The sequence below is a fragment of the Alligator mississippiensis genome, chromosome 8, assembly GCF_030867095.1.
Source record: "Alligator mississippiensis isolate rAllMis1 chromosome 8, rAllMis1, whole genome shotgun sequence".
Classification (NCBI taxonomy): domain Eukaryota; kingdom Metazoa; phylum Chordata; order Crocodylia; family Alligatoridae; genus Alligator; species Alligator mississippiensis.
The window spans coordinates 16,760,001-16,782,799 of record NC_081831.1 but is presented as its reverse complement, the minus strand read 5'-3'; the positions used below and the strand labels follow the sequence as shown (position 1 = coordinate 16,782,799).

Here is a 22,799-nt window from a genome sequence, read left to right as displayed (position 1 = left end):
GGCCCTTGCACCCCTCTGTCGCTCCGTGGGGGCACGGCACGGGAAAGCGAGCGCTCTCCTGGCAGGGCCTCTCGGCCTTGGCGACAGACCCTGTCGGATCGGGCGGGTGGCCGAGTGCACGGCGAGCGGACCGTCCCCGTCTGGCAGGTCCCCCGGCGCCCCGGATGCGGCGGTGCTGTCTGGGGCCCGCAGGAAGGAAAAGGGCGGTGGTGGGGGCGGCAGCAGCCGCAGGGAGGTCCCGGGGGCCACGAAAATATGGAACGCTTCACGAATTTGCGTGTCATCCTTGCGCAGGGGCCATGCTAATCTTCTCTGTATCGTTCCAATTTTAGTGTATGTACTGCCGAAGCAAGCACAAAGGGTGGGCAGGGTTGGCAGCTAGAAATAGGTGGGCAGGCCTCGGGCCTTTGAGGTCAGGGCGACCAAGGCCCGGTCGGCAGGACCGGTGGCAGGCGCCGACTGGTTGCCGCAGGACTGCCCCTTGCGCCCTTGGTCCCCACCACCCCTCGCAGGGCAACCCGGGCTGTGGGATGGCAGGACCTTCCCGTCAAGCGGCCTGAACTGGGCCAAGGTGGGAGGCGGTGTGCACATGCAAATACACCGGAGCATGCTGGGAGCAGCCGTGCCTGGCCTGGAAGCCCCCTGCGGCCAGGTGCCGGGGCCCCAAGGCCCAGGGCGGGAGCGGGACAGGGACAGGAGGTGCGCTGAGGGACCTTGGCAGGGCCTCCCGCCATACCGGTGGCCCTGCACATGAGGAGGAAGGGCCTGGGCGGCCAAGTAGGGCACCTGGAGCCAAAGCAGCCCCCCCAACCCACCCCCGCCAGCGCAGACTGGTGGGGGGAGGGGGCCGAAGGAAGGCCGAGGCTTGGCCTGGGGGCCCTTTGGCTCCTGGTCTTGGGCCCCTGTCGGCCGTCAGGGCAGGCGCGTGCTGCCTCCGAGCCGTGGCGGGGGGCACCAGGGACCCCGCCAAAGGCCCTTGCACCCCTCCGTCGCTCCGTGGGGGCGCGGCACGGAAAAGCGAGCCCTCTCTTGGCAGGGCCTCTCGGCCTTGGCGGCAGACCCTGTCGGATCGGGCGGGTGGCCGAGTGCACGGCGAGCGGACCGTCCCCGTCTGGCAGGTCCCCCGGCGCCCCGGATGCGGCGGTGCTGCCTGGGGCCCGCAGGAAGGAAAAGGGCGGTGGTGGGGGCGGCAGCAGCCGCAGGGAGGTCCCGGGGGCCACGAAAATATGGAACGCTTCACGAATTTGCGTGTCATCCTTGCGCAGGGGCCATGCTAATCTTCTCTGTATCGTTCCAATTTTAGTATATGTGCTGCCGAAGCAAGCACAAAGGGTGGGCAGGGTTGGCAGCTAGAAATAGGTGGGCAGACCTCGGGCCTTTGAGGTCAGGGCGACCAAGGCCCGGTCGGCAGGACCGGTGGTAGGCGCCGACTGGTTGCCGCAGGACTGCCCCTTGCGCCCTTGGTCCCCGCCACCCCTCGCAGGGCAACCCGGGCTGTGGGATGGCGAGACCTTCCCGTCAAGCGGCCCGAACTGGGCCAAGGTGGGAGGCGGTGTGCACATGCAAATACAGCGGAGCATGCTGGGAGCAGCCGTGCCTGACCTGAAAGCCCCCTGCGGCCAGGGCCCGGGGCCTCAGGGCGGGAGCGGGACAGGAGGCGCGCTGAGGGACCTTGGCAGGGCCTCCTGCCATATCGGTGGCCCTGCACATGAGGAGGAAGGGCCTGGGCGGCCAAGTAGGGCACCTGGAGCCAAAGCAGCCCCACAACCCACCCCCGCCATCGAAGGCTGGTGGGGGGAAGGGCCCGAAGGAAGGCCGGGGCTTAGCCTGGGAGCCCTTTGGCTCCCGGTTTTGGGCCCCAGTCGGGCGCGTGGTGCCTCCGAGTCGTGGCAGGGGGCACCGGGGACCCCGCCAAAGGCCCTTGCACCCCTCTGTCGCTCCGTGGGGGCACGGCACGGGAAAGCGAGCCCTCTCCTGGCAGGGCCTCTCGGCCTTGGCGACAGACCCTGTCGGATCGGGCGGGTGGCCGAGTGCACGGCGAGCGGACCGTCCCCGTCTGGCAGGTCCCCCGGCGCCCCGGATGCGGCGGTGCTGTCTGGGGCCCACAGGAAGGAAAAGGGCGGTGGTGGGGGCGGCAGCAGCCGCAGGGAGGTCCCGGGGGCCACGAAAATATGGAACGCTTCACGAATTTGCGTGTCATCCTTGCGCAGGGGCCATGCTAATCTTCTCTGTATCGTTCCAATTTTAGTGTATGTACTGCCGAAGCAAGCACAAAGGGTGGGCAGGGTTGGCAGCTAGAAATAGGTGGGCAGGCCTCGGGCCTTTGAGGTCAGGGCGACCAAGGCCCGGTCGGCAGGACCGGTGGCAGGCGCCGACTGGTTGCCGCAGGACTGCCCCTTGCGCCCTTGGTCCCCACCACCCCTCGCAGGGCAACCCGGGCTGTGGGATGGCAGGACCTTCCCGTCAAGCGGCCTGAACTGGGCCAAGGTGGGAGGCGGTGTGCACATGCAAATACACCGGAGCATGCTGGGAGCAGCCGTGCCTGGCCTGGAAGCCCCCTGCGGCCAGGTGCCGGGGCCCCAAGGCCCAGGGCGGGAGCGGGACAGGGACAGGAGGTGCGCTGAGGGACCTTGGCAGGGCCTCCCGCCATACCGGTGGCCCTGCACATGAGGAGGAAGGGCCTGGGCGGCCAAGTAGGGCACCTGGAGCCAAAGCAGCCCCCCCAACCCACCCCCGCCAGCGCAGACTGGTGGGGGGAGGGGGCCGAAGGAAGGCCGAGGCTTGGCCTGGGGGCCCTTTGGCTCCTGGTCTTGGGCCCCTGTCGGCCGTCAGGGCAGGCGCGTGCTGCCTCCGAGCCGTGGCGGGGGGCACCAGGGACCCCGCCAAAGGCCCTTGCACCCCTCCGTCGCTCCGTGGGGGCGCGGCACGGAAAAGCGAGCCCTCTCTTGGCAGGGCCTCTCGGCCTTGGCGGCAGACCCTGTCGGATCGGGCGGGTGGCCGAGTGCACGGCGAGCGGACCGTCCCCGTCTGGCAGGTCCCCCGGCGCCCCGGATGCGGCGGTGCTGCCTGGGGCCCGCAGGAAGGAAAAGGGCGGTGGTGGGGGCGGCAGCAGCCGCAGGGAGGTCCCGGGGGCCACGAAAATATGGAACGCTTCACGAATTTGCGTGTCATCCTTGCGCAGGGGCCATGCTAATCTTCTCTGTATCGTTCCAATTTTAGTATATGTGCTGCCGAAGCAAGCACAAAGGGTGGGCAAGGTTGGCAGCTAGAAATAGGTGGGCAGACCTCGGGCCTTTGAGGTCAGGGCGACCAAGGCCCGGTCGGCAGGACCGGTGGTAGGCGCCGACTGGTTGCCGCAGGACTGCCCCTTGCGCCCTTGGTCCCCGCCACCCCTCGCAGGGCAACCCGGGCTGTGGGATGGCGAGACCTTCCCGTCAAGCGGCCCGAACTGGGCCAAGGTGGGAGGCGGTGTGCACATGCAAATACAGCGGAGCATGCTGGGAGCAGCCGTGCCTGACCTGAAAGCCCCCTGCGGCCAGGGCCCGGGGCCTCAGGGCGGGAGCGGGACAGGAGGCGCGCTGAGGGACCTTGGCAGGGCCTCCTGCCATATCGGTGGCCCTGCACATGAGGAGGAAGGGCCTGGGCGGCCAAGTAGGGCACCTGGAGCCAAAGCAGCCCCACAACCCACCCCCGCCATCGAAGGCTGGTGGGGGGAAGGGCCCGAAGGAAGGCCGGGGCTTAGCCTGGGAGCCCTTTGGCTCCCGGTTTTGGGCCCCAGTCGGGCGCGTGGTGCCTCCGAGTCGTGGCAGGGGGCACCGGGGACCCCGCCAAAGGCCCTTGCACCCCTCTGTCGCTCCGTGGGGGCACGGCACGGGAAAGCGAGCGCTCTCCTGGCAGGGCCTCTCGGCCTTGGCGACAGACCCTGTCGGATCGGGCGGGTGGCCGAGTGCACGGCGAGCGGACCGTCCCCGTCTGGCAGGTCCCCCGGCGCCCCGGATGCGGCGGTGCTGTCTGGGGCCCGCAGGAAGGAAAAGGGCGGTGGTGGGGGCGGCAGCAGCCGCAGGGAGGTCCCGGGGGCCACGAAAATATGGAACGCTTCACGAATTTGCGTGTCATCCTTGCGCAGGGGCCATGCTAATCTTCTCTGTATCGTTCCAATTTTAGTATATGTACTGCCGAAGCAAGCACAAAGGGTGGGCAGGGTTGGCAGCTAGAAATAGGTGGGCAGGCCTCGGGCCTTTGAGGTCAGGGCGACCAAGGCCCGGTCGGCAGGACCGGTGGCAGGCGCCGACTGGTTGCCGCAGGACTGCCCCTTGCGCCCTTGGTCCCCACCACCCCTCGCAGGGCAACCCGGGCTGTGGGATGGCAGGACCTTCCCGTCAAGCGGCCTGAACTGGGCCAAGGTGGGAGGCGGTGTGCACATGCAAATACACCGGAGCATGCTGGGAGCAGCCGTGCCTGGCCTGGAAGCCCCCTGCGGCCAGGTGCCGGGGCCCCAAGGCCCAGGGCGGGAGCGGGACAGGGACAGGAGGTGCGCTGAGGGACCTTGGCAGGGCCTCCCGCCATACCGGTGGCCCTGCACATGAGGAGGAAGGGCCTGGGCGGCCAAGTAGGGCACCTGGAGCCAAAGCAGCCCCCCCAACCCACCCCCGCCAGCGCAGACTGGTGGGGGGAGGGGGCCGAAGGAAGGCCGAGGCTTGGCCTGGGGGCCCTTTGGCTCCTGGTCTTGGGCCCCTGTCGGCCGTCAGGGCAGGCGCGTGCTGCCTCCGAGCCGTGGCGGGGGGCACCAGGGACCCCGCCAAAGGCCCTTGCACCCCTCCGTCGCTCCGTGGGGGCGCGGCACGGAAAAGCGAGCCCTCTCTTGGCAGGGCCTCTCGGCCTTGGCGGCAGACCCTGTCGGATCGGGCGGGTGGCCGAGTGCACGGCGAGCGGACCGTCCCCGTCTGGCAGGTCCCCCGGCGCCCCGGATTGCGGCGGTGCTGCCTGGGGCCCGCAGGAAGGAAAAGGGCGGTGGTGGGGGCGGCAGCAGCCGCAGGGAGGTCCCGGGGGCCACGAAAATATGGAACGCTTCACGAATTTGCGTGTCATCCTTGCGCAGGGGCCATGCTAATCTTCTCTGTATCGTTCCAATTTTAGTATATGTGCTGCCGAAGCAAGCACAAAGGGTGGGCAGGGTTGGCAGCTAGAAATAGGTGGGCAGACCTCGGGCCTTTGAGGTCAGGGCGACCAAGGCCCGGTCGGCAGGACCGGTGGTAGGCGCCGACTGGTTGCCGCAGGACTGCCCCTTGCGCCCTTGGTCCCCGCCACCCCTCGCAGGGCAACCCGGGCTGTGGGATGGCGAGACCTTCCCGTCAAGCGGCCCGAACTGGGCCAAGGTGGGAGGCGGTGTGCACATGCAAATACAGCGGAGCATGCTGGGAGCAGCCGTGCCTGACCTGAAAGCCCCCTGCGGCCAGGGCCCGGGGCCTCAGGGCGGGAGCGGGACAGGAGGCGCGCTGAGGGACCTTGGCAGGGCCTCCTGCCATATCGGTGGCCCTGCACATGAGGAGGAAGGGCCTGGGCGGCCAAGTAGGGCACCTGGAGCCAAAGCAGCCCCACAACCCACCCCCGCCATCGAAGGCTGGTGGGGGGAAGGGCCCGAAGGAAGGCCGGGGCTTAGCCTGGGAGCCCTTTGGCTCCCGGTTTTGGGCCCCAGTCGGGCGCGTGGTGCCTCCGAGTCGTGGCAGGGGGCACCGGGGACCCCGCCAAAGGCCCTTGCACCCCTCTGTCGCTCCGTGGGGGCACGGCACGGGAAAGCGAGCCCTCTCCTGGCAGGGCCTCTCGGCCTTGGCGACAGACCCTGTCGGATCGGGCGGGTGGCCGAGTGCACGGCGAGCGGACCGTCCCCGTCTGGCAGGTCCCCCGGCGCCCCGGATGCGGCGGTGCTGTCTGGGGCCCGCAGGAAGGAAAAGGGCGGTGGTGGGGGCGGCAGCAGCCGCAGGGAGGTCCCGGGGGCCACGAAAATATGGAACGCTTCACGAATTTGCGTGTCATCCTTGCGCAGGGGCCATGCTAATCTTCTCTGTATCGTTCCAATTTTAGTGTATGTACTGCCGAAGCAAGCACAAAGGGTGGGCAGGGTTGGCAGCTAGAAATAGGTGGGCAGGCCTCGGGCCTTTGAGGTCAGGGCGACCAAGGCCCGGTCGGCAGGACCGGTGGCAGGCGCCGACTGGTTGCCGCAGGACTGCCCCTTGCGCCCTTGGTCCCCACCACCCCTCGCAGGGCAACCCGGGCTGTGGGATGGCAGGACCTTCCCGTCAAGCGGCCTGAACTGGGCCAAGGTGGGAGGCGGTGTGCACATGCAAATACACCGGAGCATGCTGGGAGCAGCCGTGCCTGGCCTGGAAGCCCCCTGCGGCCAGGTGCCGGGGCCCCAAGGCCCAGGGCGGGAGCGGGACAGGGACAGGAGGTGCGCTGAGGGACCTTGGCAGGGCCTCCCGCCATACCGGTGGCCCTGCACATGAGGAGGAAGGGCCTGGGCGGCCAAGTAGGGCACCTGGAGCCAAAGCAGCCCCCCCAACCCACCCCCGCCAGCGCAGACTGGTGGGGGGAGGGGGCCGAAGGAAGGCCGAGGCTTGGCCTGGGGGCCCTTTGGCTCCTGGTCTTGGGCCCCTGTCGGCCATCAGGGCAGGCGCGTGCTGCCTCCGAGCCGTGGCGGGGGGCACCAGGGACCCCGCCAAAGGCCCTTGCACCCCTCCGTCGCTCCGTGGGGGCGCGGCACGGAAAAGCGAGCCCTCTCTTGGCAGGGCCTCTCGGCCTTGGCGGCAGACCCTGTCGGATCGGGCGGGTGGCCGAGTGCACGGCGAGCGGACCGTCCCCGTCTGGCAGGTCCCCCGGCGCCCCGGAAGCGGCGGTGCTGCCTGGGGCCCGCAGGAAGGAAAAGGGCGGTGGTGGGGGCGGCAGCAGCCGCAGGGAGGTCCCGGGGGCCACGAAAATATGGAACGCTTCACGAATTTGCGTGTCATCCTTGCGCAGGGGCCATGCTAATCTTCTCTGTATCGTTCCAATTTTAGTATATGTGCTGCCGAAGCAAGCACAAAGGGTGGGCAGGGTTGGCAGCTAGAAATAGGTGGGCAGACCTCGGGCCTTTGAGGTCAGGGCGACCAAGGCCCGGTCGGCAGGACCGGTGGTAGGCGCCGACTGGTTGCCGCAGGACTGCCCCTTGCGCCCTTGGTCCCCGCCACCCCTCGCAGGGCAACCCGGGCTGTGGGATGGCGAGACCTTCCCGTCAAGCGGCCCGAACTGGGCCAAGGTGGGAGGCGGTGTGCACATGCAAATACAGCGGAGCATGCTGGGAGCAGCCGTGCCTGACCTGAAAGCCCCCTGCGGCCAGGGCCCGGGGCCTCAGGGCGGGAGCGGGACAGGAGGCGCGCTGAGGGACCTTGGCAGGGCCTCCTGCCATATCGGTGGCCCTGCACATGAGGAGGAAGGGCCTGGGCGGCCAAGTAGGGCACCTGGAGCCAAAGCAGCCCCACAACCCACCCCCGCCATCGAAGGCTGGTGGGGGGAAGGGCCCGAAGGAAGGCCGGGGCTTAGCCTGGGAGCCCTTTGGCTCCCGGTTTTGGGCCCCAGTCGGGCGCGTGGTGCCTCCGAGTCGTGGCAGGGGGCACCGGGGACCCCGCCAAAGGCCCTTGCACCCCTCTGTCGCTCCGTGGGGGCACGGCACGGGAAAGCGAGCCCTCTCCTGGCAGGGCCTCTCGGCCTTGGCGACAGACCCTGTCGGATCGGGCGGGTGGCCGAGTGCACGGCGAGCGGACCGTCCCCGTCTGGCAGGTCCCCCGGCGCCCCGGATGCGGCGGTGCTGTCTGGGGCCCGCAGGAAGGAAAAGGGCGGTGGTGGGGGCGGCAGCAGCCGCAGGGAGGTCCCGGGGGCCACGAAAATATGGAACGCTTCACGAATTTGCGTGTCATCCTTGCGCAGGGGCCATGCTAATCTTCTCTGTATCGTTCCAATTTTAGTATATGTACTGCCGAAGCAAGCACAAAGGGTGGGCAGGGTTGGCAGCTAGAAATAGGTGGGCAGGCCTCGGGCCTTTGAGGTCAGGGCGACCAAGGCCCGGTCGGCAGGACCGGTGGCAGGCGCCGACTGGTTGCCGCAGGACTGCCCCTTGCGCCCTTGGTCCCCACCACCCCTCGCAGGGCAACCCGGGCTGTGGGATGGCAGGACCTTCCCGTCAAGCGGCCTGAACTGGGCCAAGGTGGGAGGCGGTGTGCACATGCAAATACACCGGAGCATGCTGGGAGCAGCCGTGCCTGGCCTGGAAGCCCCCTGCGGCCAGGTGCCGGGGCCCCAAGGCCCAGGGCGGGAGCGGGACAGGGACAGGAGGTGCGCTGAGGGACCTTGGCAGGGCCTCCCGCCATACCGGTGGCCCTGCACATGAGGAGGAAGGGCCTGGGCGGCCAAGTAGGGCACCTGGAGCCAAAGCAGCCCCCCCAACCCACCCCCGCCAGCGCAGACTGGTGGGGGGAGGGGGCCGAAGGAAGGCCGAGGCTTGGCCTGGGGGCCCTTTGGCTCCTGGTCTTGGGCCCCTGTCGGCCGTCAGGGCAGGCGCGTGCTGCCTCCGAGCCGTGGCGGGGGGCACCAGGGACCCCGCCAAAGGCCCTTGCACCCCTCCGTCGCTCCGTGGGGGCGCGGCACGGAAAAGCGAGCCCTCTCTTGGCAGGGCCTCTCGGCCTTGGCGGCAGACCCTGTCGGATCGGGCGGGTGGCCGAGTGCACGGCGAGCGGACCGTCCCCGTCTGGCAGGTCCCCCGGCGCCCCGGATGCGGCGGTGCTGCCTGGGGCCCGCAGGAAGGAAAAGGGCGGTGGTGGGGGCGGCAGCAGCCGCAGGGAGGTCCCGGGGGCCACGAAAATATGGAACGCTTCACGAATTTGCGTGTCATCCTTGCGCAGGGGCCATGCTAATCTTCTCTGTATCGTTCCAATTTTAGTATATGTGCTGCCGAAGCAAGCACAAAGGGTGGGCAAGGTTGGCAGCTAGAAATAGGTGGGCAGACCTCGGGCCTTTGAGGTCAGGGCGACCAAGGCCCGGTCGGCAGGACCGGTGGTAGGCGCCGACTGGTTGCCGCAGGACTGCCCCTTGCGCCCTTGGTCCCCGCCACCCCTCGCAGGGCAACCCGGGCTGTGGGATGGCGAGACCTTCCCGTCAAGCGGCCCGAACTGGGCCAAGGTGGGAGGCGGTGTGCACATGCAAATACAGCGGAGCATGCTGGGAGCAGCCGTGCCTGACCTGAAAGCCCCCTGCGGCCAGGGCCCGGGGCCTCAGGGCGGGAGCGGGACAGGAGGCGCGCTGAGGGACCTTGGCAGGGCCTCCTGCCATATCGGTGGCCCTGCACATGAGGAGGAAGGGCCTGGGCGGCCAAGTAGGGCACCTGGAGCCAAAGCAGCCCCACAACCCACCCCCGCCATCGAAGGCTGGTGGGGGGAAGGGCCCGAAGGAAGGCCGGGGCTTAGCCTGGGAGCCCTTTGGCTCCCGGTTTTGGGCCCCAGTCGGGCACGTGGTGCCTCCGAGTCGTGGCAGGGGGCACCGGGGACCCCGCCAAAGGCCCTTGCACCCCTCTGTCGCTCCGTGGGGGCACGGCACGGGAAAGCGAGCGCTCTCCTGGCAGGGCCTCTCGGCCTTGGCGACAGACCCTGTCGGATCGGGCGGGTGGCCGAGTGCACGGCGAGCGGACCGTCCCCGTCTGGCAGGTCCCCCGGCGCCCCGGATGCGGCGGTGCTGTCTGGGGCCCGCAGGAAGGAAAAGGGCAGTGGTGGGGGCGGCAGCAGCCGCAGGGAGGTCCCGGGGGCCACGAAAATATGGAACGCTTCACGAATTTGCGTGTCATCCTTGCGCAGGGGCCATGCTAATCTTCTCTGTATCGTTCCAATTTTAGTATATGTACTGCCGAAGCAAGCACAAAGGGTGGGCAGGGTTGGCAGCTAGAAATAGGTGGGCAGGCCTCGGGCCTTTGAGGTCAGGGCGACCAAGGCCCGGTCGGCAGGACCGGTGGCAGGCGCCGACTGGTTGCCGCAGGACTGCCCCTTGCGCCCTTGGTCCCCACCACCCCTCGCAGGGCAACCCGGGCTGTGGGATGGCAGGACCTTCCCGTCAAGCGGCCTGAACTGGGCCAAGGTGGGAGGCGGTGTGCACATGCAAATACACCGGAGCATGCTGGGAGCAGCCGTGCCTGGCCTGGAAGCCCCCTGCGGCCAGGTGCCGGGGCCCCAAGGCCCAGGGCGGGAGCGGGACAGGGACAGGAGGTGCGCTGAGGGACCTTGGCAGGGCCTCCCGCCATACCGGTGGCCCTGCACATGAGGAGGAAGGGCCTGGGCGGCCAAGTAGGGCACCTGGAGCCAAAGCAGCCCCCCCAACCCACCCCCGCCAGCGCAGACTGGTGGGGGGAGGGGGCCGAAGGAAGGCCGAGGCTTGGCCTGGGGGCCCTTTGGCTCCTGGTCTTGGGCCCCTGTCGGCCGTCAGGGCAGGCGCGTGCTGCCTCCGAGCCGTGGCGGGGGGCACCAGGGACCCCGCCAAAGGCCCTTGCACCCCTCCGTCGCTCCGTGGGGGCGCGGCACGGAAAAGCGAGCCCTCTCTTGGCAGGGCCTCTCGGCCTTGGCGGCAGACCCTGTCGGATCGGGCGGGTGGCCGAGTGCACGGCGAGCGGACCGTCCCCGTCTGGCAGGTCCCCCGGCGCCCCGGATGCGGCGGTGCTGCCTGGGGCCCGCAGGAAGGAAAAGGGCGGTGGTGGGGGCGGCAGCAGCCGCAGGGAGGTCCCGGGGGCCACGAAAATATGGAACGCTTCACGAATTTGCGTGTCATCCTTGCGCAGGGGCCATGCTAATCTTCTCTGTATCGTTCCAATTTTAGTATATGTGCTGCCGAAGCAAGCACAAAGGGTGGGCAGGGTTAGCAGCTAGAAATAGGTGGGCAGACCTCGGGCCTTTGAGGTCAGGGCGACCAAGGCCCGGTCGGCAGGACCGGTGGTAGGCGCCGACTGGTTGCCGCAGGACTGCCCCTTGCGCCCTTGGTCCCCGCCACCCCTCGCAGGGCAACCCGGGCTGTGGGATGGCGAGACCTTCCCGTCAAGCGGCCCGAACTGGGCCAAGGTGGGAGGCGGTGTGCACATGCAAATACAGCGGAGCATGCTGGGAGCAGCCGTGCCTGACCTGAAAGCCCCCTGCGGCCAGGGCCCGGGGCCTCAGGGCGGGAGCGGGACAGGAGGCGCGCTGAGGGACCTTGGCAGGGCCTCCTGCCATATCGGTGGCCCTGCACATGAGGAGGAAGGGCCTGGGCGGCCAAGTAGGGCACCTGGAGCCAAAGCAGCCCCACAACCCACCCCCGCCATCGAAGGCTGGTGGGGGGAAGGGCCCGAAGGAAGGCCGGGGCTTAGCCTGGGAGCCCTTTGGCTCCCGGTTTTGGGCCCCAGTCGGGCGCGTGGTGCCTCCGAGTCGTGGCAGGGGGCACCGGGGACCCCGCCAAAGGCCCTTGCACCCCTCTGTCGCTCCGTGGGGGCACGGCACGGGAAAGCGAGCGCTCTCCTGGCAGGGCCTCTCGGCCTTGGCGACAGACCCTGTCGGATCGGGCGGGTGGCCGAGTGCACGGCGAGCGGACCGTCCCCGTCTGGCAGGTCCCCCGGCGCCCCGGATGCGGCGGTGCTGTCTGGGGCCCGCAGGAAGGAAAAGGGCGGTGGTGGGGGCGGCAGCAGCCGCAGGGAGGTCCCGGGGGCCACGAAAATATGGAACGCTTCACGAATTTGCGTGTCATCCTTGCGCAGGGGCCATGCTAATCTTCTCTGTATCGTTCCAATTTTAGTGTATGTACTGCCGAAGCAAGCACAAAGGGTGGGCAGGGTTGGCAGCTAGAAATAGGTGGGCAGGCCTCGGGCCTTTGAGGTCAGGGCGACCAAGGCCCGGTCGGCAGGACCGGTGGCAGGCGCCGACTGGTTGCCGCAGGACTGCCCCTTGCGCCCTTGGTCCCCACCACCCCTCGCAGGGCAACCCGGGCTGTGGGATGGCAGGACCTTCCCGTCAAGCGGCCTGAACTGGGCCAAGGTGGGAGGCGGTGTGCACATGCAAATACACCGGAGCATGCTGGGAGCAGCCGTGCCTGGCCTGGAAGCCCCCTGCGGCCAGGTGCCGGGGCCCCAAGGCCCAGGGCGGGAGCGGGACAGGGACAGGAGGTGCGCTGAGGGACCTTGGCAGGGCCTCCCGCCATACCGGTGGCCCTGCACATGAGGAGGAAGGGCCTGGGCGGCCAAGTAGGGCACCTGGAGCCAAAGCAGCCCCCCCAACCCACCCCCGCCAGCGCAGACTGGTGGGGGGAGGGGGCCGAAGGAAGGCCGAGGCTTGGCCTGGGGGCCCTTTGGCTCCTGGTCTTGGGCCCCTGTCGGCCGTCAGGGCAGGCGCGTGCTGCCTCCGAGCCGTGGCGGGGGGCACCAGGGACCCCGCCAAAGGCCCTTGCACCCCTCCGTCGCTCCGTGGGGGCGCGGCACGGAAAAGCGAGCCCTCTCTTGGCAGGGCCTCTCGGCCTTGGCGGCAGACCCTGTCGGATCGGGCGGGTGGCCGAGTGCACGGCGAGCGGACCGTCCCCGTCTGGCAGGTCCCCCGGCGCCCCGGATGCGGCGGTGCTGCCTGGGGCCCGCAGGAAGGAAAAGGGCGGTGGTGGGGGCGGCAGCAGCCGCAGGGAGGTCCCGGGGGCCACGAAAATATGGAACGCTTCACGAATTTGCGTGTCATCCTTGCGCAGGGGCCATGCTAATCTTCTCTGTATCGTTCCAATTTTAGTATATGTGCTGCCGAAGCAAGCACAAAGGGTGGGCAGGGTTGGCAGCTAGAAATAGGTGGGCAGACCTCGGGCCTTTGAGGTCAGGGCGACCAAGGCCCGGTCGGCAGGACCGGTGGTAGGCGCCGACTGGTTGCCGCAGGACTGCCCCTTGCGCCCTTGGTCCCCGCCACCCCTCGCAGGGCAACCCGGGCTGTGGGATGGCGAGACCTTCCCGTCAAGCGGCCCGAACTGGGCCAAGGTGGGAGGCGGTGTGCACATGCAAATACAGCGGAGCATGCTGGGAGCAGCCGTGCCTGACCTGAAAGCCCCCTGCGGCCAGGGCCCGGGGCCTCAGGGCGGGAGCGGGACAGGAGGGGCGCTGAGGGACCTTGGCAGGGCCTCCTGCCATATCGGTGGCCCTGCACATGAGGAGGAAGGGCCTGGGCGGCCAAGTAGGGCACCTGGAGCCAAAGCAGCCCCACAACCCACCCCCGCCATCGAAGGCTGGTGGGGGGAAGGGCCCGAAGGAAGGCCGGGGCTTAGCCTGGGAGCCCTTTGGCTCCCGGTTTTGGGCCCCAGTCGGGCGCGTGGTGCCTCCGAGTCGTGGCAGGGGGCACCGGGGACCCCGCCAAAGGCCCTTGCACCCCTCTGTCGCTCCGTGGGGGCACGGCACGGGAAAGCGAGCGCTCTCCTGGCAGGGCCTCTCGGCCTTGGCGACAGACCCTGTCGGATCGGGCGGGTGGCCGAGTGCACGGCGAGCGGACCGTCCCCGTCTGGCAGGTCCCCCGGCGCCCCGGATGCGGCGGTGCTGTCTGGGGCCCGCAGGAAGGAAAAGGGCGGTGGTGGGGGCGGCAGCAGCCGCAGGGAGGTCCCGGGGGCCACGAAAATATGGAACGCTTCACGAATTTGCGTGTCATCCTTGCGCAGGGGCCATGCTAATCTTCTCTGTATCGTTCCAATTTTAGTGTATGTACTGCCGAAGCAAGCACAAAGGGTGGGCAGGGTTGGCAGCTAGAAATAGGTGGGCAGGCCTCGGGCCTTTGAGGTCAGGGCGACCAAGGCCCGGTCGGCAGGACCGGTGGCAGGCGCCGACTGGTTGCCGCAGGACTGCCCCTTGCGCCCTTGGTCCCCACCACCCCTCGCAGGGCAACCCGGGCTGTGGGATGGCAGGACCTTCCCGTCAAGCGGCCTGAACTGGGCCAAGGTGGGAGGCGGTGTGCACATGCAAATACACCGGAGCATGCTGGGAGCAGCCGTGCCTGGCCTGGAAGCCCCCTGCGGCCAGGTGCCGGGGCCCCAAGGCCCAGGGCGGGAGCGGGACAGGGACAGGAGGTGCGCTGAGGGACCTTGGCAGGGCCTCCCGCCATACCGGTGGCCCTGCACATGAGGAGGAAGGGCCTGGGCGGCCAAGTAGGGCACCTGGAGCCAAAGCAGCCCCCCCAACCCACCCCCGCCAGCGCAGACTGGTGGGGGGAGGGGGCCGAAGGAAGGCCGAGGCTTGGCCTGGGGGCCCTTTGGCTCCTGGTCTTGGGCCCCTGTCGGCCGTCAGGGCAGGCGCGTGCTGCCTCCGAGCCGTGGCGGGGGGCACCAGGGACCCCGCCAAAGGCCCTTGCACCCCTCCGTCGCTCCGTGGGGGCGCGGCACGGAAAAGCGAGCCCTCTCTTGGCAGGGCCTCTCGGCCTTGGCGGCAGACCCTGTCGGATCGGGCGGGTGGCCGAGTGCACGGCGAGCGGACCGTCCCCGTCTGGCAGGTCCCCCGGCGCCCCGGATGCGGCGGTGCTGCCTGGGGCCCGCAGGAAGGAAAAGGGCGGTGGTGGGGGCGGCAGCAGCCGCAGGGAGGTCCCGGGGGCCACGAAAATATGGAACGCTTCACGAATTTGCGTGTCATCCTTGCGCAGGGGCCATGCTAATCTTCTCTGTATCGTTCCAATTTTAGTATATGTGCTGCCGAAGCAAGCACAAAGGGTGGGCAGGGTTGGCAGCTAGAAATAGGTGGGCAGACCTCGGGCCTTTGAGGTCAGGGCGACCAAGGCCCGGTCGGCAGGACCGGTGGTAGGCGCCGACTGGTTGCCGCAGGACTGCCCCTTGCGCCCTTGGTCCCCGCCACCCCTCGCAGGGCAACCCGGGCTGTGGGATGGCGAGACCTTCCCGTCAAGCGGCCCGAACTGGGCCAAGGTGGGAGGCGGTGTGCACATGCAAATACAGCGGAGCATGCTGGGAGCAGCCGTGCCTGACCTGAAAGCCCCCTGCGGCCAGGGCCCGGGGCCTCAGGGCGGGAGCGGGACAGGAGGGGCGCTGAGGGACCTTGGCAGGGCCTCCTGCCATATCGGTGGCCCTGCACATGAGGAGGAAGGGCCTGGGCGGCCAAGTAGGGCACCTGGAGCCAAAGCAGCCCCACAACCCACCCCCGCCATCGAAGGCTGGTGGGGGGAAGGGCCCGAAGGAAGGCCGGGGCTTAGCCTGGGAGCCCTTTGGCTCCCGGTTTTGGGCCCCAGTCGGGCGCGTGGTGCCTCCGAGTCGTGGCAGGGGGCACCGGGGACCCCGCCAAAGGCCCTTGCACCCCTCTGTCGCTCCGTGGGGGCACGGCACGGGAAAGCGAGCGCTCTCCTGGCAGGGCCTCTCGGCCTTGGCGACAGACCCTGTCGGATCGGGCGGGTGGCCGAGTGCACGGCGAGCGGACCGTCCCCGTCTGGCAGGTCCCCCGGCGCCCCGGATGCGGCGGTGCTGTCTGGGGCCCGCAGGAAGGAAAAGGGCGGTGGTGGGGGCGGCAGCAGCCGCAGGGAGGTCCCGGGGGCCACGAAAATATGGAACGCTTCACGAATTTGCGTGTCATCCTTGCGCAGGGGCCATGCTAATCTTCTCTGTATCGTTCCAATTTTAGTGTATGTACTGCCGAAGCAAGCACAAAGGGTGGGCAGGGTTGGCAGCTAGAAATAGGTGGGCAGGCCTCGGGCCTTTGAGGTCAGGGCGACCAAGGCCCGGTCGGCAGGACCGGTGGCAGGCGCCGACTGGTTGCCGCAGGACTGCCCCTTGCGCCCTTGGTCCCCACCACCCCTCGCAGGGCAACCCGGGCTGTGGGATGGCAGGACCTTCCCGTCAAGCGGCCTGAACTGGGCCAAGGTGGGAGGCGGTGTGCACATGCAAATACACCGGAGCATGCTGGGAGCAGCCGTGCCTGGCCTGGAAGCCCCCTGCGGCCAGGTGCCGGGGCCCCAAGGCCCAGGGCGGGAGCGGGACAGGGACAGGAGGTGCGCTGAGGGACCTTGGCAGGGCCTCCCGCCATACCGGTGGCCCTGCACATGAGGAGGAAGGGCCTGGGCGGCCAAGTAGGGCACCTGGAGCCAAAGCAGCCCCCCCAACCCACCCCCGCCAGCGCAGACTGGTGGGGGGAGGGGGCCGAAGGAAGGCCGAGGCTTGGCCTGGGGGCCCTTTGGCTCCTGGTCTTGGGCCCCTGTCGGCCGTCAGGGCAGGCGCGTGCTGCCTCCGAGCCGTGGCGGGGGGCACCAGGGACCCCGCCAAAGGCCCTTGCACCCCTCCGTCGCTCCGTGGGGGCGCGGCACGGAAAAGCGAGCCCTCTCTTGGCAGGGCCTCTCGGCCTTGGCGGCAGACCCTGTCGGATCGGGCGGGTGGCCGAGTGCACGGCGAGCGGACCGTCCCCGTCTGGCAGGTCCCCCGGCGCCCCGGATGCGGCGGTGCTGCCTGGGGCCCGCAGGAAGGAAAAGGGCGGTGGTGGGGGCGGCAGCAGCCGTAGGGAGGTCCCGGGGGCCACGAAAATATGGAACGCTTCACGAATTTGCGTGTCATCCTTGCGCAGGGGCCATGCTAATCTTCTCTGTATCGTTCCAATTTTAGTATATGTGCTGCCGAAGCAAGCACAAAGGGTGGGCAAGGTTGGCAGCTAGAAATAGGTGGGCAGACCTCGGGCCTTTGAGGTCAGGGCGACCAAGGCCCGGTCGGCAGGACCGGTGGTAGGCGCCGACTGGTTGCCGCAGGACTGCCCCTTGCGCCCTTGGTCCCCGCCACCCCTCGCAGGGCAACCCGGGCTGTGGGATGGCGAGACCTTCCCGTCAAGCGGCCCGAACTGGGCCAAGGTGGGAGGCGGTGTGCACATGCAAATACAGCGGAGCATGCTGGGAGCAGCCGTGCCTGACCTGAAAGCCCCCTGCGGCCAGGGCCCGGGGCCTCAGGGCGGGAGCGGGACAGGAGGCGCGCTGAGGGACCTTGGCAGGGCCTCCTGCCATATCGGTGGCCCTGCACATGAGGAGGAAGGGCCTGGGCGGCCAAGTAGGGCACCTGGAGCCAAAGCAGCCCCACAACCCACCCCCGCCATCGAAGGCTGGTGGGGGGAAGGGCCCGAAGGAAGGCCGGGGCTTAGCCTGGGAGCCCTTTGGCTCCCGGTTTTGGGCCCCAGTCGGGCGCGTGGTGCCTCCGAGTCGTGGCAGGGGGCACCGGGGACCCCGCCAAAGGCCCTTGCACCCCTCTGTCGCTCCGTGGGGGCACGGCACGGGAAAGCGAGCGCTCTCCTGGCAGGGCCTCTCGGCCTTGGCGACAGACCCTGTCGGATCGGGCGGGTGGCCGAGTGCACGGCGAGCGGACCGTCCCCGTCTGGCAGGTCCCCCGGCGCCCCGGATGCGGCGGTGCTGTCTGGGGCCCGCAGGAAGGAAAAGGGCAGTGGTGGGGGCGGCAGCAGCCGCAGGGAGGTCCCGGGGGCCACGAAAATATGGAACGCTTCACGAATTTGCGTGTCATCCTTGCGCAGGGGCCATGCTAATCTTCTCTGTATCGTTCCAATTTTAGTATATGTACTGCCGAAGCAAGCACAAAGGGTGGGCAGGGTTGGCAGCTAGAAATAGGTGGGCAGGCCTCGGGCCTTTGAGGTCAGGGCGACCAAGGCCCGGTCGGCAGGACCGGTGGCAGGCGCCGACTGGTTGCCGCAGGACTGCCCCTTGCGCCCTTGGTCCCCACCACCCCTCGCAGGGCAACCCGGGCTGTGGGATGGCAGGACCTTCCCGTCAAGCGGCCTGAACTGGGCCAAGGTGGGAGGCGGTGTGCACATGCAAATACACCGGAGCATGCTGGGAGCAGCCGTGCCTGGCCTGGAAGCCCCCTGCGGCCAGGTGCCGGGGCCCCAAGGCCCAGGGCGGGAGCGGGACAGGGACAGGAGGTGCGCTGAGGGACCTTGGCAGGGCCTCCCGCCATACCGGTGGCCCTGCACATGAGGAGGAAGGGCCTGGGCGGCCAAGTAGGGCACCTGGAGCCAAAGCAGCCCCCCCAACCCACCCCCGCCAGCGCAGACTGGTGGGGGGAGGGGGCCGAAGGAAGGCCGAGGCTTGGCCTGGGGGCCCTTTGGCTCCTGGTCTTGGGCCCCTGTCGGCCGTCAGGGCAGGCGCGTGCTGCCTCCGAGCCGTGGCGGGGGGCACCAGGGACCCCGCCAAAGGCCCTTGCACCCCTCCGTCGCTCCGTGGGGGCGCGGCACGGAAAAGCGAGCCCTCTCTTGGCAGGGCCTCTCGGCCTTGGCGGCAGACCCTGTCGGATCGGGCGGGTGGCCGAGTGCACGGCGAGCGGACCGTCCCCGTCTGGCAGGTCCCCCGGCGCCCCGGATGCGGCGGTGCTGCCTGGGGCCCGCAGGAAGGAAAAGGGCGGTGGTGGGGGCGGCAGCAGCCGCAGGGAGGTCCCGGGGGCCACGAAAATATGGAACGCTTCACGAATTTGCGTGTCATCCTTGCGCAGGGGCCATGCTAATCTTCTCTGTATCGTTCCAATTTTAGTATATGTGCTGCCGAAGCAAGCACAAAGGGTGGGCAGGGTTAGCAGCTAGAAATAGGTGGGCAGACCTCGGGCCTTTGAGGTCAGGGCGACCAAGGCCCGGTCGGCAGGACCGGTGGTAGGCGCCGACTGGTTGCCGCAGGACTGCCCCTTGCGCCCTTGGTCCCCGCCACCCCTCGCAGGGCAACCCGGGCTGTGGGATGGCGAGACCTTCCCGTCAAGCGGCCCGAACTGGGCCAAGGTGGGAGGCGGTGTGCACATGCAAATACAGCGGAGCATGCTGGGAGCAGCCGTGCCTGACCTGAAAGCCCCCTGCGGCCAGGGCCCGGGGCCTCAGGGCGGGAGCGGGACAGGAGGCGCGCTGAGGGACCTTGGCAGGGCCTCCTGCCATATCGGTGGCCCTGCACATGAGGAGGAAGGGCCTGGGCGGCCAAGTAGGGCACCTGGAGCCAAAGCAGCCCCACAACCCACCCCCGCCATCGAAGGCTGGTGGGGGGAAGGGCCCGAAGGAAGGCCGGGGCTTAGCCTGGGAGCCCTTTGGCTCCCGGTTTTGGGCCCCAGTCGGGCGCGTGGTGCCTCCGAGTCGTGGCAGGGGGCACCGGGGACCCCGCCAAAGGCCCTTGCACCCCTCTGTCGCTCCGTGGGGGCACGGCACGGGAAAGCGAGCGCTCTCCTGGCAGGGCCTCTCGGCCTTGGCGACAGACCCTGTCGGATCGGGCGGGTGGCCGAGTGCACGGCGAGCGGACCGTCCCCGTCTGGCAGGTCCCCCGGCGCCCCGGATGCGGCGGTGCTGTCTGGGGCCCGCAGGAAGGAAAAGGGCGGTGGTGGGGGCGGCAGCAGCCGCAGGGAGGTCCCGGGGGCCACGAAAATATGGAACGCTTCACGAATTTGCGTGTCATCCTTGCGCAGGGGCCATGCTAATCTTCTCTGTATCGTTCCAATTTTAGTGTATGTACTGCCGAAGCAAGCACAAAGGGTGGGCAGGGTTGGCAGCTAGAAATAGGTGGGCAGGCCTCGGGCCTTTGAGGTCAGGGCGACCAAGGCCCGGTCGGCAGGACCGGTGGCAGGCGCCGACTGGTTGCCGCAGGACTGCCCCTTGCGCCCTTGGTCCCCACCACCCCTCGCAGGGCAACCCGGGCTGTGGGATGGCAGGACCTTCCCGTCAAGCGGCCTGAACTGGGCCAAGGTGGGAGGCGGTGTGCACATGCAAATACACCGGAGCATGCTGGGAGCAGCCGTGCCTGGCCTGGAAGCCCCCTGCGGCCAGGTGCCGGGGCCCCAAGGCCCAGGGCGGGAGCGGGACAGGGACAGGAGGTGCGCTGAGGGACCTTGGCAGGGCCTCCCGCCATACCGGTGGCCCTGCACATGAGGAGGAAGGGCCTGGGCGGCCAAGTAGGGCACCTGGAGCCAAAGCAGCCCCCCCAACCCACCCCCGCCAGCGCAGACTGGTGGGGGGAGGGGGCCGAAGGAAGGCCGAGGCTTGGCCTGGGGGCCCTTTGGCTCCTGGTCTTGGGCCCCTGTCGGCCGTCAGGGCAGGCGCGTGCTGCCTCCGAGCCGTGGCGGGGGGCACCAGGGACCCCGCCAAAGGCCCTTGCACCCCTCCGTCGCTCCGTGGGGGCGCGGCACGGAAAAGCGAGCCCTCTCTTGGCAGGGCCTCTCGGCCTTGGCGGCAGACCCTGTCGGATCGGGCGGGTGGCCGAGTGCACGGCGAGCGGACCGTCCCCGTCTGGCAGGTCCCCCGGCGCCCCGGATGCGGCGGTGCTGCCTGGGGCCCGCAGGAAGGAAAAGGGCGGTGGTGGGGGCGGCAGCAGCCGCAGGGAGGTCCCGGGGGCCACGAAAATATGGAACGCTTCACGAATTTGCGTGTCATCCTTGCGCAGGGGCCATGCTAATCTTCTCTGTATCGTTCCAATTTTAGTATATGTGCTGCCGAAGCAAGCACAAAGGGTGGGCAGGGTTGGCAGCTAGAAATAGGTGGGCAGACCTCGGGCCTTTGAGGTCAGGGCGACCAAGGCCCGGTCGGCAGGACCGGTGGTAGGCGCCGACTGGTTGCCGCAGGACTGCCCCTTGCGCCCTTGGTCCCCGCCACCCCTCGCAGGGCAACCCGGGCTGTGGGATGGCGAGACCTTCCCGTCAAGCGGCCCGAACTGGGCCAAGGTGGGAGGCGGTGTGCACATGCAAATACAGCGGAGCATGCTGGGAGCAGCCGTGCCTGACCTGAAAGCCCCCTGCGGCCAGGGCCCGGGGCCTCAGGGCGGGAGCGGGACAGGAGGGGCGCTGAGGGACCTTGGCAGGGCCTCCTGCCATATCGGTGGCCCTGCACATGAGGAGGAAGGGCCTGGGCGGCCAAGTAGGGCACCTGGAGCCAAAGCAGCCCCACAACCCACCCCCGCCATCGAAGGCTGGTGGGGGGAAGGGCCCGAAGGAAGGCCGGGGCTTAGCCTGGGAGCCCTTTGGCTCCCGGTTTTGGGCCCCAGTCGGGCGCGTGGTGCCTCCGAGTCGTGGCAGGGGGCACCGGGGACCCCGCCAAAGGCCCTTGCACCCCTCTGTCGCTCCGTGGGGGCACGGCACGGGAAAGCGAGCGCTCTCCTGGCAGGGCCTCTCGGCCTTGGCGACAGACCCTGTCGGATCGGGCGGGTGGCCGAGTGCACGGCGAGCGGACCGTCCCCGTCTGGCAGGTCCCCCGGCGCCCCGGATGCGGCGGTGCTGTCTGGGGCCCGCAGGAAGGAAAAGGGCGGTGGTGGGGGCGGCAGCAGCCGCAGGGAGGTCCCGGGGGCCACGAAAATATGGAACGCTTCACGAATTTGCGTGTCATCCTTGCGCAGGGGCCATGCTAATCTTCTCTGTATCGTTCCAATTTTAGTGTATGTACTGCCGAAGCAAGCACAAAGGGTGGGCAGGGTTGGCAGCTAGAAATAGGTGGGCAGGCCTCGGGCCTTTGAGGTCAGGGCGACCAAGGCCCGGTCGGCAGGACCGGTGGCAGGCGCCGACTGGTTGCCGCAGGACTGCCCCTTGCGCCCTTGGTCCCCACCACCCCTCGCAGGGCAACCCGGGCTGTGGGATGGCAGGACCTTCCCGTCAAGCGGCCTGAACTGGGCCAAGGTGGGAGGCGGTGTGCACATGCAAATACACCGGAGCATGCTGGGAGCAGCCGTGCCTGGCCTGGAAGCCCCCTGCGGCCAGGTGCCGGGGCCCCAAGGCCCAGGGCGGGAGCGGGACAGGGACAGGAGGTGCGCTGAGGGACCTTGGCAGGGCCTCCCGCCATACCGGTGGCCCTGCACATGAGGAGGAAGGGCCTGGGCGGCCAAGTAGGGCACCTGGAGCCAAAGCAGCCCCCCCAACCCACCCCCGCCAGCGCAGACTGGTGGGGGGAGGGGGCCGAAGGAAGGCCGAGGCTTGGCCTGGGGGCCCTTTGGCTCCTGGTCTTGGGCCCCTGTCGGCCGTCAGGGCAGGCGCGTGCTGCCTCCGAGCCGTGGCGGGGGGCACCAGGGACCCCGCCAAAGGCCCTTGCACCCCTCCGTCGCTCCGTGGGGGCGCGGCACGGAAAAGCGAGCCCTCTCTTGGCAGGGCCTCTCGGCCTTGGCGGCAGACCCTGTCGGATCGGGCGGGTGGCCGAGTGCACGGCGAGCGGACCGTCCCCGTCTGGCAGGTCCCCCGGCGCCCCGGATGCGGCGGTGCTGCCTGGGGCCCGCAGGAAGGAAAAGGGCGGTGGTGGGGGCGGCAGCAGCCGCAGGGAGGTCCCGGGGGCCACGAAAATATGGAACGCTTCACGAATTTGCGTGTCATCCTTGCGCAGGGGCCATGCTAATCTTCTCTGTATCGTTCCAATTTTAGTATATGTGCTGCCGAAGCAAGCACAAAGGGTGGGCAAGGTTGGCAGCTAGAAATAGGTGGGCAGACCTCGGGCCTTTGAGGTCAGGGCGACCAAGGCCCGGTCGGCAGGACCGGTGGTAGGCGCCGACTGGTTGCCGCAGGACTGCCCCTTGCGCCCTTGGTCCCCGCCACCCCTCGCAGGGCAACCCGGGCTGTGGGATGGCGAGACCTTCCCGTCAAGCGGCCCGAACTGGGCCAAGGTGGGAGGCGGTGTGCACATGCAAATACAGCGGAGCATGCTGGGAGCAGCCGTGCCTGACCTGAAAGCCCCCTGCGGCCAGGGCCCGGGGCCTCAGGGCGGGAGCGGGACAGGAGGCGCGCTGAGGGACCTTGGCAGGGCCTCCTGCCATATCGGTGGCCCTGCACATGAGGAGGAAGGG

The 22,799-nt window shown here is 69.2% G+C and overlaps 24 non-coding genes across 24 annotated transcripts; all 24 read right to left on the bottom strand.

The window, feature by feature from the left end:
• Positions 1-249: 249 nt before the first annotated feature.
• On the bottom strand, positions 250-356 carry LOC132252335 (U6 spliceosomal RNA). The gene has a single exon (XR_009464230.1). It is a non-coding gene; the product is annotated as a U6 spliceosomal RNA (small nuclear RNA).
• An 864-nt stretch (positions 357-1,220) lies between these two features.
• Positions 1,221-1,327, bottom strand: LOC132252410 (U6 spliceosomal RNA). The gene has a single exon (XR_009464304.1). It is a non-coding gene; the product is annotated as a U6 spliceosomal RNA (small nuclear RNA).
• Positions 1,328-2,165: 838 nt separating this feature from the next.
• LOC132252334 (U6 spliceosomal RNA) lies at positions 2,166-2,272 on the bottom strand. The gene has a single exon (XR_009464229.1). It is a non-coding gene; the product is annotated as a U6 spliceosomal RNA (small nuclear RNA).
• An 864-nt stretch (positions 2,273-3,136) lies between these two features.
• LOC132252409 (U6 spliceosomal RNA) lies at positions 3,137-3,243 on the bottom strand. The gene has a single exon (XR_009464303.1). It is a non-coding gene; the product is annotated as a U6 spliceosomal RNA (small nuclear RNA).
• Positions 3,244-4,081: 838 nt separating this feature from the next.
• Positions 4,082-4,188, bottom strand: LOC132252296 (U6 spliceosomal RNA). The gene has a single exon (XR_009464191.1). It is a non-coding gene; the product is annotated as a U6 spliceosomal RNA (small nuclear RNA).
• An 865-nt stretch (positions 4,189-5,053) lies between these two features.
• LOC132252408 (U6 spliceosomal RNA) lies at positions 5,054-5,160 on the bottom strand. The gene has a single exon (XR_009464302.1). It is a non-coding gene; the product is annotated as a U6 spliceosomal RNA (small nuclear RNA).
• Positions 5,161-5,998: 838 nt separating this feature from the next.
• LOC132252333 (U6 spliceosomal RNA) lies at positions 5,999-6,105 on the bottom strand. Its single transcript, XR_009464228.1, has one exon. It is a non-coding gene; the product is annotated as a U6 spliceosomal RNA (small nuclear RNA).
• Positions 6,106-6,969: 864 nt separating this feature from the next.
• On the bottom strand, positions 6,970-7,076 carry LOC132252407 (U6 spliceosomal RNA). Its single transcript, XR_009464301.1, has one exon. It is a non-coding gene; the product is annotated as a U6 spliceosomal RNA (small nuclear RNA).
• Positions 7,077-7,914: 838 nt separating this feature from the next.
• LOC132252295 (U6 spliceosomal RNA) lies at positions 7,915-8,021 on the bottom strand. The gene has a single exon (XR_009464190.1). It is a non-coding gene; the product is annotated as a U6 spliceosomal RNA (small nuclear RNA).
• An 864-nt stretch (positions 8,022-8,885) lies between these two features.
• Positions 8,886-8,992, bottom strand: LOC132252406 (U6 spliceosomal RNA). The gene has a single exon (XR_009464300.1). It is a non-coding gene; the product is annotated as a U6 spliceosomal RNA (small nuclear RNA).
• An 838-nt stretch (positions 8,993-9,830) lies between these two features.
• LOC132252294 (U6 spliceosomal RNA) lies at positions 9,831-9,937 on the bottom strand. Its single transcript, XR_009464189.1, has one exon. It is a non-coding gene; the product is annotated as a U6 spliceosomal RNA (small nuclear RNA).
• An 864-nt stretch (positions 9,938-10,801) lies between these two features.
• LOC132252405 (U6 spliceosomal RNA) lies at positions 10,802-10,908 on the bottom strand. Its single transcript, XR_009464299.1, has one exon. It is a non-coding gene; the product is annotated as a U6 spliceosomal RNA (small nuclear RNA).
• Positions 10,909-11,746: 838 nt separating this feature from the next.
• LOC132252332 (U6 spliceosomal RNA) lies at positions 11,747-11,853 on the bottom strand. Its single transcript, XR_009464227.1, has one exon. It is a non-coding gene; the product is annotated as a U6 spliceosomal RNA (small nuclear RNA).
• Positions 11,854-12,717: 864 nt separating this feature from the next.
• Positions 12,718-12,824, bottom strand: LOC132252404 (U6 spliceosomal RNA). The gene has a single exon (XR_009464298.1). It is a non-coding gene; the product is annotated as a U6 spliceosomal RNA (small nuclear RNA).
• An 838-nt stretch (positions 12,825-13,662) lies between these two features.
• On the bottom strand, positions 13,663-13,769 carry LOC132252330 (U6 spliceosomal RNA). The gene has a single exon (XR_009464225.1). It is a non-coding gene; the product is annotated as a U6 spliceosomal RNA (small nuclear RNA).
• An 864-nt stretch (positions 13,770-14,633) lies between these two features.
• On the bottom strand, positions 14,634-14,740 carry LOC132252403 (U6 spliceosomal RNA). The gene has a single exon (XR_009464297.1). It is a non-coding gene; the product is annotated as a U6 spliceosomal RNA (small nuclear RNA).
• Positions 14,741-15,578: 838 nt separating this feature from the next.
• On the bottom strand, positions 15,579-15,685 carry LOC132252329 (U6 spliceosomal RNA). The gene has a single exon (XR_009464224.1). It is a non-coding gene; the product is annotated as a U6 spliceosomal RNA (small nuclear RNA).
• Positions 15,686-16,549: 864 nt separating this feature from the next.
• Positions 16,550-16,656, bottom strand: LOC132252402 (U6 spliceosomal RNA). The gene has a single exon (XR_009464296.1). It is a non-coding gene; the product is annotated as a U6 spliceosomal RNA (small nuclear RNA).
• An 838-nt stretch (positions 16,657-17,494) lies between these two features.
• On the bottom strand, positions 17,495-17,601 carry LOC132252293 (U6 spliceosomal RNA). The gene has a single exon (XR_009464188.1). It is a non-coding gene; the product is annotated as a U6 spliceosomal RNA (small nuclear RNA).
• An 864-nt stretch (positions 17,602-18,465) lies between these two features.
• LOC132252401 (U6 spliceosomal RNA) lies at positions 18,466-18,572 on the bottom strand. The gene has a single exon (XR_009464295.1). It is a non-coding gene; the product is annotated as a U6 spliceosomal RNA (small nuclear RNA).
• Positions 18,573-19,410: 838 nt separating this feature from the next.
• LOC132252328 (U6 spliceosomal RNA) lies at positions 19,411-19,517 on the bottom strand. Its single transcript, XR_009464223.1, has one exon. It is a non-coding gene; the product is annotated as a U6 spliceosomal RNA (small nuclear RNA).
• An 864-nt stretch (positions 19,518-20,381) lies between these two features.
• LOC132252400 (U6 spliceosomal RNA) lies at positions 20,382-20,488 on the bottom strand. Its single transcript, XR_009464294.1, has one exon. It is a non-coding gene; the product is annotated as a U6 spliceosomal RNA (small nuclear RNA).
• An 838-nt stretch (positions 20,489-21,326) lies between these two features.
• Positions 21,327-21,433, bottom strand: LOC132252327 (U6 spliceosomal RNA). Its single transcript, XR_009464222.1, has one exon. It is a non-coding gene; the product is annotated as a U6 spliceosomal RNA (small nuclear RNA).
• Positions 21,434-22,297: 864 nt separating this feature from the next.
• Positions 22,298-22,404, bottom strand: LOC132252399 (U6 spliceosomal RNA). The gene has a single exon (XR_009464293.1). It is a non-coding gene; the product is annotated as a U6 spliceosomal RNA (small nuclear RNA).
• Positions 22,405-22,799: the final 395 nt, after the last annotated feature.